Genomic DNA, 14021 nt, shown 5'->3' with positions numbered 1-14021 from the left:
TTTTGTAAGTAGTCCTTTAAGAACATGCATGAAACACATACACATCTCAGAAACCTATGCATCAGAACTTTTTACATTCAAAAATCAAAAGAAATTAAGGCTGCAATCGTATGAACATTTAATTGGGACTAAAGTCCCATTGAGCAAAGTAGGATTTACTTGTGAGTAAACATACATCTGGGCTGCATGTTATTTAAATTTGGGATGTATACTTTCTAATTAATATGTATTGGGAAAAAGGTTTTGTTTTTTTTAATTGAATGAAGATTTTAACTTTGGATTTAGGAATTTTATTGGTTTTTCAAAAAAAACAAAAAACACCCCAACTTCATGTGATATTTGAGCTTTCTGTTTGCTTGTAATTTTATAATAGGCAATTCATTGCATTTGTAACATTAAAGTAACATTATGAAATGGTGGAATAATTCCTAGCACTGGATGTTACTTTTGGTTGACTTTATATACTGTTTAGACTTTTAAAATGAAATTTTATTGACAAAAGTAGTTAATGATAATGTTTACTAATACTTCTTAAATTTTCCCAAATTATATACTGTGATAAAGAATTCAGTATTTTGAAGCTTGTTAATGGAAAAATAAATTTACTGTGTCCCCAGAATTCTGTCATGGCCTCAGATGTAAAAATATGAATCTTAAATTACTGAAAAATATAAAGTTTTTATACATAAAACACCTGTTATGCGTATTTTATACTGTACAGATATGAATGTATCCACTCCTTTATAAAATTGCTGGTTTTCTTAAGTTGCTTGCTGTCACTCAGGACCTTATTGTCCAGGGTCAACTTGATACATGCACAGTATAACTTTAACTCATCTTCAAACCCTATGTAGACATCAAGATGCCTATAAAATCCACATGGGGAAGCTGCTACATTTGTCTCAAAGGACAGAGCAGTTCTAAGCAAATAAAGGAATCCAAATTTATCAGGCCCTCTGTTGATATGCATCAGAACCCCACCTCCTACAAGTTATTGCATGTTTGTGCTAACACTAAAAAAATGTTTTTATGGCACAATCTATTAAGTATTGCTTTCATTTCTACCCTACTGAAATGAATGGGAGTTGCATCAGAGCAACTGGTGATTAATGGTTTAGTATTGTATTCATTATTTAACTTCCATTTGCAAAGCTTAATTTGTTGCTTATAGTTCTTTTGAGCCTGGTTTCTGTGTACGTTTGTGGCTACAGGTTGCAAATTCTGTAACTGAAATTGTTCCATTCTGGAGAGTTTTACAGCATGTTTACTCAGCAATAAGTCCTACTATGTTCAACGACGCTTTTCCTTCATAAGATTGTGCGTGGGAGTGTAGTCCAGGTAATTTTTAAGTCTCATCAAAATCAGTGAAGCTTAAGTTTGTCATAACTAATTTATGAAACTAATTTAAGCAGTTTCAATGAATTTAAGCATAAGTGAAACTTCTCTGGATTAAGGGCCCAATCCTACCCATCTTTCCAGCACTGATGCAGCCGTTCTGTAGCCTTGAGGTAAAGGAATAAATGTTCCTTTACCTGAGGAGACCTCTGTGACTCTACTTGATTCTAGAAACTCCCTTTTGTTCAATTGGGTGTTGTTGAACTGTGAGACATACAGCTGAAATGTTTTAACTGCCCTACAATTAAAAACTAGAAAAAGAAAGTTAAACCTGCATTCTTCATACTCAGTGATTTGAAAGGATTCAGCCATTATTTGCTTATGAAATTGACTTCTTAAAGACATTGTACATATTGCAACTTTGTAAATATAGCAATACTGACAACCCAATCCTCACCAACTTTTCAGCTCTAATGCAACCACAGTACAGCTGCAAATGCTCCCTTTCCTTGAGGAAGCTTCCATTACTGACTCCCCACCACAGGATTCAGCACATGCCCCATTGGCACAGTGGCATCAGTGCTGGAATGTTAGTTAGGATTGGGCTGTGAGGCTGTTATATAATGTTTTTAAAGCTTAGAAATAGATTCAGCTGAAGGTATTCAAATTTTTAAAAATCCTACATTTTCCTGTTTCTTAAAGCACAGTCCTACCCTGCGCTGGCATAGGCATGCCAAGAGGCTTGTGCTATATTCAGCACAGGATAGGGGCCCAAGGTGGCTCAGCCAGAGGCAAGGGGAAGCTTTCCCCCACCTCCCGGTAAGCCACCTTTGCCCCAGTGGGTTTCCTCGGACTTGTGCCACCTCGTGAAGTAGCACAAGTCCGAGGAGAGCGGAGTGACTTGAAGCCACTCCAAACTCCCTGGGAACGGGAGTTTGGATCCAGCATAAGAGCTGGATCCCAGCCCCGCCTCCTGTTCCCCCCACCTGCCCCCGGGGCCACCCACCACCCGCTCTCCCCCCACCCAGAAACGCCTTGCTCCCATCTCCTCCCTGCCCACCCCAGAGCCTTGCATTGGCCTAGCCGGCCATGTTTGTGATCCTTCTGGGCCGCCGCAAGGGATTTGTGTTGGCCCATGGGCGCCTCAGGATTGTGCCCTTAAAAACTGTTAAATGGTGACCTCATGTGAACAGATGTCTATTAGAAGCAAAGTTGCTGGGGCAAAGATCAGATTAGACAAAGAAAAATTAAAAGGCAGGCACTGGAAAAATCTGTGCAATCAAACTAAACTTTGGATAATTCTTTGATAGGAGAATAACCCATGTTTGGAGTGGCATTTGTATCATCGCACTGTAGTCAAAAATGTTTGTTTCAAATATTTATTCCAAAAAAGACACATAAAAATTGTTACAAGTACTAGGAAATGGGAGTAGATTCATGTGATAATTTACACAGTGATACTGATAATCTCACTCTGGGCAGAAAATACTATCCCATGGGAAGTTGCTATATAGTGAAAAATTACAACCTGGGACACGCACAAGAAACTAAGTCTAATCCTGGGATCGATGCATCGGCTTACCACTGGTGTGCAATGTTACAAACATGCCGTAAGGCACGTTTTTGAGGCCTAAGGCCAGGCCAGCACCCGTGCTAACTCAGCACGAACCGGCACTGGGCTAGTGCCAGGCGGGCGCCCAACCTCCCCCGCTTGGCAGTTGCACGGACCGCCGAGCCACAGTAAGGTAAGTGGGGGCGGGGAGGAGGCTTGACGGGGGAGGAGGGGAGAGGGCGGGCGGGAAGAGTGACGTTAAATGATACTAAATATAATGTAGAATGCTAAATGCAGTGATGCTACATATAATGTAGAAAAGGCTTTCAGAGTTATTTGTGTCCCTCGTTTTAAGAACAATTAAAGGATAGCACAGAACAGTATACAAGCCATGAAGAACACATGCATTCTGCTGCTATGGAAGCTTCAGCTCAAGGTGAATAGTACTAATAGGGTCCAGATATTTCCAAACATGGTTCTGTCTAATGCAGGTTGAACAAAGGTTATAATACCATATACAGAATATAACCTCCTTTTCTATAGAGATTTAGATCTATAAATAATCAAATTTGTTAGTGGCCACTTTTGCAACATAGGACCCAATCCTATCAAACATTTCAGTACCAATGCAGCTGCAGGGGTAAGGGAACAAATGTTCTCTTACCTTGAGGAGGCCTCTATGATGCCTCCCCCCTATCCCACTGCAGGATGCAGCACACAATCTGTTGGCACAGCTAGATCAGCACTGGAAAGTTGGACAGAATTGGGCCCTTAGAACTCCATCCCTTTTGTTTTAAAAGAGTGTTAGGCCAAGCCAAGGACCATGTAGGGGATGCCTGCCTCGCTGCCCTCTCATCTGACTGCTCCCTTGAGCCTGGAGACACTTCAGTTGCTGTCAATATGGAAGCAGCCAACCAGCCCATCAGTCAGGCAAGCTGCCTCTGGGTCTTAAAACCTGAAGTCTGCAAACCCTGTGGATATGGGGGAGATGCTATTGTATATAGCTGAATGAATTGTTCATTTAGATGCGCTGAGGAGATCACTTCAAAAAATTATCCCATGCCTATCAAAGGTTATGCTGGAGTTGCCCCTAAACTGCTTAGGTATTGTTGTTGTAATAAAACTGGGGTGTATGCCCTACCTTCCCTGTTAAAACAAGCAAAAAGCAGTTTACAATAATAAAACATGATTAAAAATAATAAAACCAGTATAAAAAGAACAGAAATTTTAAAAATAATCATACCATAATTCCACTGATCAAGTTATACTCTGACCTGATGAAAGAACAAAGAGGGAATCTGACGTATCCCCTTGGGGAGCTAATTCCAATTATGGCACCACCATCAAAAAGGTCATGTCTGTGGTGCCCATTGGGCATCTTTCAGCTAAAGGCAGACCTGACAAAAGGACTTTTGAAGCTGATCTAGGGGCTCAAACAGGTTCAGACAGGAGTAGACAGCCCTTAAGGTAACCCACATCCTTGCTTGCAATCTGCTATTACTAGTAAGACTTTGCTTCATGTTCCCTCAATATTATGACTTGACCCTCAAACATTTTTTAAAAATTTATTGATGCACAAAATATGGCCAATGAATGCAATCTGATCCATCCAACCCTTAATGTGTAAACTAAGAGAATAAGCAGAATGTATCTTGCTTGAGCAACAGTTCCAAATATAATATTTGTCATTTTAAAGCTTTGTATTTTGTTTTGTTTTAAATAAAGCATTAGGCTATTTGAAAAGGTTGAGCGAATGGTACATACAATAACCATTTCTGAACACTCATCAGCCAACCATACACCAGATACACAAACACTAACCTACAGAGAATATAACATGGAGAAACTCTAGGGAGAAAGGTAATTTCTTACAGACACAAATTAGCACAGTAATCCCTATTGATTTCAATAGGACTTAACTCTATGTAACTAGGTGCAACACTGCAACCATGCTGAACAGGAGGAGAGTGTTTTCAGAAGAGTGTTACATTGTGTTTTCAGAATACATAAGTTTTTAATTTCAGCATTTATTAGTAAAAATCTGGAAGGAATAAATTAGTACAATTCCTATATGTAGGCTTCTCAATTGCTCATCATTGGCATCCTTCAGTCTCGAAAGACTGGTATCGCGCTCTGAAAAGTGGTTCTGGAACAGCATCTAGTGTGGCTGAAAATGCTGATTTGGGAGTGACAATCCCTTCCACACTGGGAGCAAGTGCAGTCTGTCCCTGGTGTGTCTCCCGGTCTACTGGCCTTCCTTCTTTGCCTCTTTGCCTCAGTCTGTTGTGCAAACTGCGAGAGGCCATGCTGCACAGCCTGCCTCCAAGTGGGCCGCTGAGAGGCCAAGGTTTCCCACCTGTTGGTCCATTCCTAAGGCCTTCAAATCCCTCTTGCAGATATCCTTGTATCTTAGCTGTGGTCTACCTGTAGAGCGCTTTCCCTGCACAAGTTCTCCATAGAGGAGATCCTTTGGGATCTGGCCATTGCCCATTCTCACGACATGACCAAGTCAACGCAGGTGTCTCTGTTTCAGCACTGCATACATGCTAGGGGGCTGGGGATTCTCCTGGGGGCTGGGGATAAGAATAGGCCCTCGGTTTGGCTGTACTTGTCGTAAGAGGCGACTAAACAGCCACCGGGTAGATGGGACTCATTGGCCTGGGAAGACAGCTCATCTGAGAGAAGGAAAACTCTGATCCCAAACCTCCACTGCCTTGTGGCTACATCCAGTTATGGAAAAGGCTTCAGGAGTCAACCTCGAGGCAAAATCTGGAGCCGGAGTCCCTGAGGTAGTTCATGGCTGAACACAGTCACGTTCTGGCAACTCCTGCAACGCTGCTAGAACCAACCATATTGGCCTCTGCCTTTCCATTGGACCATTTCAGTGATGTGGAGAGCGGGGATTTGCTGCATGGGAAACAGTCTATCCTCCATATCTACTTTACCCAGGCTTCGCGCAGTGGAGAGGACACTCTGTTCCATAACCAACATTCAGAGTGCGATACCATAGTCTTCCGAGACTGAAGGATGCCAACAACATGCTAAGGATTCCAGCTCATTCCAGGACTGTGTTGTTTGGAACTTTGTCCTGCCAAGTGATACCAAGGATACGTTGGACGCAGCGCATGTGGAAAGTGTTCCGTTTCCTCTCCTGTTGTGAGTGAAGAGTCCATGACTCGCTGCAGTACAGACAGTACTCAAGATGCAAGCTCTGTAGACCTGGATCTTGGTATGTTCTGTCAGCTTCTTGTTGGACCATACTCTTTTGTGAGTCTGGAAAACGTGGTAGCTGCTTTACCGATGCGTTTGTTTAGCTCGGTATCAAGAGAAAGAGTGTCGGAGATGGTTGAGGCAAGGTACACAAAGTCATGGACAACCTCCAGTTCATGCGCAGAGATTGTAATGCAGGGAGGTGAGTCCACATCCTGAACCATGACTTGTGTTTTACATACAACAAACCTTTATTAGGCATATAGACCTGTGTTTTCTTCAGGCTGATTGTGAGTCCAAATTGTCAGTTCCTAATTGTAGTGTATTTGAAATAAGGGCCAGCCTAACGGCACAATCCTAATCTGGTCTACTCAGAAGTAACTCCTATTTTGTTCAGTGGGGTTTTCTCTCAAGAAAGTGTGGTTAGGATTGCAGCCTTAGGCCCAAATCCTAACCAACTTTCCAGCATTGGCATAGCTGTGCCAACAGGACGTGTGCTGCATCTTGCAGCTGGGTGGCACTCACGGAGGCCTCCTCAAAGTAAGGAAATGTTTTTTCCCTTACCTCAGAGCTGCATTGCCCTTATGTTGGTGCTGGAAAATGGGTTAGGATTGCGCCCTTAATTATACAGGTATCTACTGTATTTGCTAACTAAGGTTGTACATTAATAGGTACCTAACCTAAGGTACAGCAGCATATGGGTGAGGCCACAAGTTCAGTTTGTGGGAATAGTAATTTAAAAATCATGTCAACATATCCCTGCTGTTCTCTGAGATGCTTTTAAAAAAACTAAACCTGTAGAACAACTCTTCCCTGGCCTGCCTGTGGTGTTGGAAGAAGGCCCACAACTGCTCCATTAATCTATTAATCAAATTACTTTCCATCAAACAAAAAAGTCTTAGGCTCAGATTAGCACAGGCTAGCGACATCACTCTCTTGGGCAGTTCAGTGGGTGCCTTATAGTCCATTTGACGAAGACATCTTAAACAGAATAATTAGAGTGTGTAAATAAAGTTGTTAGTATATAGATCTGTCTTCAGCATTAGAAGAACATCTCAGCCTGAGAACTGTAATACCAGTAAGACAAAGCAATTTAGAACAACGTAATTAAGTGTTTGAATTTGTGCCTTGGGTAATGCAAAATTGCCACAACCTGAACTGGTTTGTCATGGATTCATGAGCATGTCTCAACACATTGCTCTAGTACTCTGACAGGCATGCTGCCCTGCACAATGACAGGCCATTACTTCTGCATTATCCATAGGTTCCAGTGGCAATCGATATGTGAACATACATGTGACTTGTTCTTCAGACTTAATGTCTAAGCAACATTCTCATTTTTGCAGATAACAGAACACCTTAGTAATGACACACTGGATGATGCCACTACCTCTGGTACTGATAGTTCAGGGTCAGCTTATGGGGGGAGGGCTCTGATGAGTATGGACATTTGGTCAGTGTCCAACATGCCAGACCTCTAATGCCACCATTGCAGTCAGTGCCATATTTCATTTATTAGCTGGTGTTTCTTGGAATGATTGTTCTGAAAACTAGAAAAATCAAGCTAGAAAAATAGCTAGATAACTCACTAGTAAGAACACATCTGAAATCAGGTACTAGATAAAGCACAGCAAATGCAAATGGCTCAGAATATTGTTCCAAAGTCATTGCTCTTTTGCATTACTCCTGGTGACATGTTCAGCAAAAATACTTAAATCATGGGACATTGTGTGGATGCTAGGTTGAGTAACCATAAACCAGGATGGTGTAGTGGTTCTGGTGTTGGACTAATGCTTAATCAAATTTGGTGAGAGGACATGCAGTTCCAGTCTTCTCAACCCTGTTTTTTACCCCCATTTAACACAGCTGTTCCCTGCTCCCATCCATAACTGACAGCCCTATCTTAACCAGTGCCAATGCTGCGGGGCTATTGCAACCCCCTGCATCCTATGCTGATAGTTAGCAGGCTGAAGGTCTCCTCAAAGTAAGGGGACATTTGTCTTCTTGTTCCAGGGAAAGCCCCAGGCTGTGCAATGGGTCTACTCAGACCTGCATCAATGATATGTTGGTACAAGTCCGAGTTGAGCCATGGCAGAATTTCATGTCCAGGGAGGGGGATAGGATAGGGCAAACATAGCTGCCACTGATCCCGGACCTCATCCACCCACCCCTCCCCTTCTCCTCCTTCCCCACCCATTGCACCCCTCCCTGCCCTCCCCTTGCCCTCTCCCCCACCCCTACACTGCTCAGAGCAGCTCTTACCTGTTCTGGTGTGTGTTCCTCCTTACAATGGCACCAGCGGACCAGCACAGGCCTTCCTGCTGGCATCACTAACTCCTATATTCTTGCAACATGCTTTGCGGCATGTTTGTGACAGCCTAGGCCAGCTAGCAAAGATTAGGATTGCATTGTGAGATTACAGCAAAGCATAGGGCAGAGGCAGGTCTGCTGACCCTGACACTCAAACCAAGCATAGTCTCAGGCTCTGAGAATCAAGTGAAAAGCTCCTTCCCCTCTTTCTCAACAAAAGAAGAAAAAGGGAGGAAGGAGTCATCGAACTCCTGAGATTTTCTGAGAGTACTGAAAATGTATTGCCCCCATGTAACTCTACAGGAGCTACCTTCACAAAATGGAGGAAGCACGTGAGTCCCATTGACAATGACTGGTTCTACCCACTAGTTTTTGCTTGGTTGGTAGGCTTTGCCCTATTGTAATGTTTTACCTTTCCTCATTTGAAATGAATGGTTGTCACTGTTTGTTATTGGAAAAGTAACAACTAATGGTATACCAGCACAACTTCTGTCATAGATACAGTAATGTTTGATCTAAAGATATTTACACCCCTATCCTAAACATGGTCTGTGGATTAAGCTGCATCGGTTCCAACATAATTTATTTCTAATATTCCACATTTAATTCTGAAATATTAAGGTCGCTGTCTAATCAGAAAAAGAGTCATTCATCCAGAGATACTGTAGACTTTTTTTCTATAATGTAGGAGTATTTCAGTCATAACAGTGTTTTTAGAAGGATGTGTTCAACTGAAACCATAAGCTTATTAGAAAAATCATTAAGTGAAATATTACATTTCATATTATGCATGAGGCCAGATGGCATATATAAGACAGTTAGACAGATGGGCAGCCTATTTAAGGATACTTTTTCTTCTAATACACATCTACTCAGACCTGCACCAGTGATATGGTGCAGGTCTGAGTTGCATCCATCCAATTCATGTCAAATCTGCCATATTGAGAAAAGTTGTTCTGGAGTCATCTTACTGACTTCCACAGCAATACTTGCAGGTAAGTAGTTTCAGACTGTAGCCAGGAATGAATGGTAAGCACCCTTACAAGCTGTGTATTGTTCTCAACAGAATACTTTGTTAAAAAATTTTTTTAAAAAACCCTTTATATAAAGTTATCATGTCTCCAACATCTCTGATTCTCTTTTTTGTTATGCTAATTTTAATCTAATTAAATTTGAATTTGCTAATTTGTCACCCAAGCTAACTTGAATTTACTTGGGTGGTTAAATATCAGCATTTAGTTTTGAAAAAAAATAATAATAATAAAGTGAGGCCCTTAAGACACATGTAACAGGAGTTTTATTTTTGCTATACAAAATAAGGAGGAAAAAATCCATATATTCAAGGAAAAACAAGTATATTACATGGAAAAATATAATGCTCTTATTCTTGGTGACATGTCAAAATTAAAACATTTATATAATCCTTAGTATGTACCGCTTGATTACAGTGCACTCTTTATGACATACAAAATATTTTGTGAACATGATTACAATGTTTGGTAAAATATATTGCTAATTTCTTATATAAATTGCTTTGTTAATGTACTTTTAATAAAGTGCTAAAAATTCATGCCTTTCTCTTTAAATGACACATCTACATTTGAAAATCAAATCCTATCTTAAGAATGTTTTTGAATGCAACTATACTGTGCTATATCAGAAGCTGCTTCTAACTTCTCCTTCATGCCCCCATCCCAGATTATTTAAATTTCCTTCAGGAAAGCATGTAGTAGAACAACCATTTAGCATTAAATCTCTATAGTACAGGGATTATCCATTACCCAGGATACAAACCAATTAAACTATTTTAATTTTTAGAGTTATGTCAGAAGTGATCCCAAGGCTGGAAGTAGGATCAACTGAGATAATTGGGGTTTATATAAAAGTGTGCTTAGAGCTGGGATGCCAAGCCCAATGCTACATTTTACAAAAAGAGCACAGGCTATCAAGCTTTGTGACATGCAGAAAGCACAGTGATTAGTATATCCATTATCTAGGATAGGCCTTGAGAGGGTTGTTCTCCCCTTTCTACAAGAAGAGTGTAAGTACAAAATGGTCTCAAGGATCAGAGATGGGCCCTGTGTTACTGGCAGCCCAATCCTATAGACTGGGTTCGCAGATGGAACTAGTGTTCTGATAGCAGACTGCGCTTTACAGCATCGTGAAGACCACTGCAGAAATGCATGTAGCTGCATGCTTTTAGGCCACCAGCAGAAATGGTGGATGCACCCAATGGCCAGTATAAGCTCCGCCAGCCTCAGTGAGTTGGCAGTGGAGGGCATAATGGGGGTGGGAAGTGAACATAATGGGGCAGAATAGTGGGAGGGCTGGGACATGTCAGAGGCCAGAGGCGATGGCACCCAGTGCGGGTGACTTGTACCTGATGCTATCCCCTCTGCAGCAAGCTGCCACTTTCCACTTTGCCTCCTTAGACTTTCGACAACTAAAGATCTGGTGTAGGACTGAGGAAACCCATTGGGGATTGGGAGGCTTATGGAATGGGAAGGGAAAATAATTTCTCTTTCTCCTCCCAAGCCTCCTAATCAGTCAGTCCCTCCCTCCATAGCTTGCAATGCAGCCCATTTTGACACTATTACATGCTATGGCAGGGAAAACCATAGGGCTGGATGGCTGTGCTATGGACCATGTGTAACATGCACACATGAGAGAACCAAGCAGGGATCTAGATGCAGTGGCTTGTGATACAACTCAATGGATTGGCATGAAATAAGGATGTGAAAAATGAAGATATAAATGTATCTGACTAAATATAAGAGAAAATGAGAATCAAAAAGATAAGCAGTGTAATACACACATGCATGTGCGTTTGTGCGCATTCACAGAGAGAGAGAGAGAGCCTAAATAGTATTTGTTGCTAGGCAGTCCTAGCTTTGAAAAGAGGAGTAACACATAACTATAAATTATGGAAGATGGAAGGGAATGGGGAATAAGGTTTCTGTGGTATCAGAGGAAGGGGAGTAGGGGGTAAGAGCTGGGGAGGAAAGGGAAAGAAGTTGGAGACAATCAGAATGCTCCAGCTCCAGTGTTAGATCATGGCTTGTGTGAGAATTTGCTGTAGCCTGGAACCATGGTTGCAAGTGAGGAATAAGTCTTTAAATGTGGCATGAAGCACTTCACTTGCTTGCAGTGGATAAGCTTGTCTGTTCTACCATACAATTACTCTAAACCAAGGGTGGCCAACTATCAGCACGCCACATGCCACTTTTTATACACAGAATATTGAATGTGCAACTTCTAACTTATTTCAGCTGGACCTGCTCCAGTGGTTTTGCCGACCTACGTGATTTGCCAAGCCTCTGCTTGGCTATCTTCACCCTGCCCTGGGCCTTGGCACTCCCTTTCTGGGCTTAATGCTGGGAGAAGTACCATGTGCCTGTGGCCATGGAGTCTTATGTTGTCTTTGGGAAAGGCGGAAAAAGGCTAGAAGAGAGTAATCTGATCCCTGTCCTAAGTGCTGACTGGCAGTTCTTGGATTGTGGAGCAAGTGGGGTGTTTGATGTAGCACCAATGAGTCATGTAGAAGTAAGTTTTATGGTGTTCAATTAAGCTTACTCCCAGGAAAACATGAAAATTCTGAGCTTCCCAGTACTCTCTGGAGCAGCTGCACCAAAAGGACTGCTGTATCCAGCGGGCACCAGAAACCAGTCAGAGGTCTTTTTGGGGAAAGCCCCAAGCCCTGTAATGGGGCTTTTCAAGTTTGCGCTGGCTATTTTGCCAGTCCCACCCTCCTCCCATTCAGGTTCCTCCCCCACCCTCAGCCTGCCCTAGTTGCACCCTTCCCCCAATCCCCAGAAGCCACACTGCCACCCAGCAGCCTCACTTACTATTGGTGGTGGTGTGCCTCACTTCTGGAGCTGGTGGCGGCCTCACTTACTATTGCTGGCGCTGGGCCCAGAGTCTGATTGGCGCGGGCCCAGCACCAGCGCTGCATTCACTGGGTGCCGTAAACATACGATGATTTTTGTTTTAGCTACTAGTTTTGGAAGGCAATATGGGGGCATGATTTGGCAAAGACTGGGGGGCAGGGGTATTCAGTAGGATTTAAAGAACATGTAGATTTAAAAAAGAATTCTTGCAGTGGAACTTGTTACTTTTTTATATACCTACTACAGTACTTTAATGTTTCTCTTTCATTTTAGTTGGTGAAAGCTGGCAAGAAAGAAAGTGAAAGTTTGTTTCCAGTACCTGTAATAATAACTAGTTGCAGCTCTCCTTGTACAAGTGCCAAAGTGGAAATTAACTTCCTGCTGTGGTCTAGGTACCTTTGACAGACATGTGGCGGATATCAAACTTGTACAGCTCACATGCTTAATCAATATTTAATCATGTCCATTGAGTTCAATAGCTCTTACTCCTTTATGTGCAATCTGAAGAAGCATGCTTCTTAGTAGTCAAACTGAATTCAATAGGACTTTTACATCTTGTGTAAATGTGGCCAGGATTGTTCTGTGTGTTTGGGTTCAGGCTGAAAGCATGTTGACCGTGAAACGTTCCATTGACCTGATTTCCTTTTGACCACCAAACCATCAATTTGGCTAAAAGTCACCACTAGCTTAATCGCATGCAGTTAGGCACGCTTTAATGTCAGCAGGTCCAGGTGTGCCTGTACAGTGGATTACAGCCCAATCCTAGGCATGTCTACTCAGAAGTAAGTCATAAGAACTTAAGAACAGCCTCTTGTACAGCTTCCTGTATCTCACAGCGGCCCACCAAATGCCCCAGGGAGCACACCAGATAACAAGAGACCTCATCCTGGTGCCCTCCCTTGCATCTGGCATTCTGACATAACCCATTTCTAAAATCAGGAGGTTGCGCATACACATCATGGCTTGTACCCCATAATGGATTTTTCCTCCAGAAACTTGTCCAATCCCCTTTTAAAGGCATCTAGGCTAGATGCCAGCACCACATCCTGTGGCAAGGAGTTCCACAGACCGACCACACGCTGAGTAAAGAAATATTTTCTTTTGTCTGTCCTAACCCGCCCAACACTCAATTTGAGTGGATGTCCCCTGGTTCTGGTATTATGTGAGAGTGTAAAGAGCATCTCCCTATCCACTCTGTCCATCCCCTGCATAATTTTGTATGTCTCAATCATGTCCCCCCTCAAGCGTCTCTTTTCTAGATGCAATGGGGCTTAGTCCCAGGTAACTGCAGATAGACACTTTCCCGGGAGTAAGCCCCACTGCAGATAGACACTTTCCCGGGAGTAAGCCCCATAGACCCCAATGGGACTTACTTCTGAGTAGAAACGCCTAGGCTTAGTCTGTCTGCCTTCCTCAACCTGCCCCTGAAGGGCGCCTGAGGCTGCCTCAGCCACAGCCCTTCTCCCTTCTTCAGGTTCGACTCGCTACAACTCGAGCCTGCCAAACTTCGCCCTGCTGTTGCCACCCGCGATGACGTCACCGCACCCGGCTTTGCACGTTTCTAAACCTTTTTTCCAGATTGGCTACAGGAAGAGAACGGCGCGGCTGTCATTGGCCAGCGCGCCGAGGGCGGGGTCGAGGCGCTGGGAGGCTGCGGCGCTGGTACCAGACGGGGGCAGCGCAGTTATTGTGTGAGGGTCTGGTCTTCGGCGCGAGAGGAAGCCGTT

Source organism: Tiliqua scincoides, chromosome 5 (assembly GCF_035046505.1).
Source record: "Tiliqua scincoides isolate rTilSci1 chromosome 5, rTilSci1.hap2, whole genome shotgun sequence".
NCBI classification, from domain to species: domain Eukaryota; kingdom Metazoa; phylum Chordata; class Lepidosauria; order Squamata; family Scincidae; genus Tiliqua; species Tiliqua scincoides.
This window is presented reverse-complemented; position numbering follows the sequence as displayed.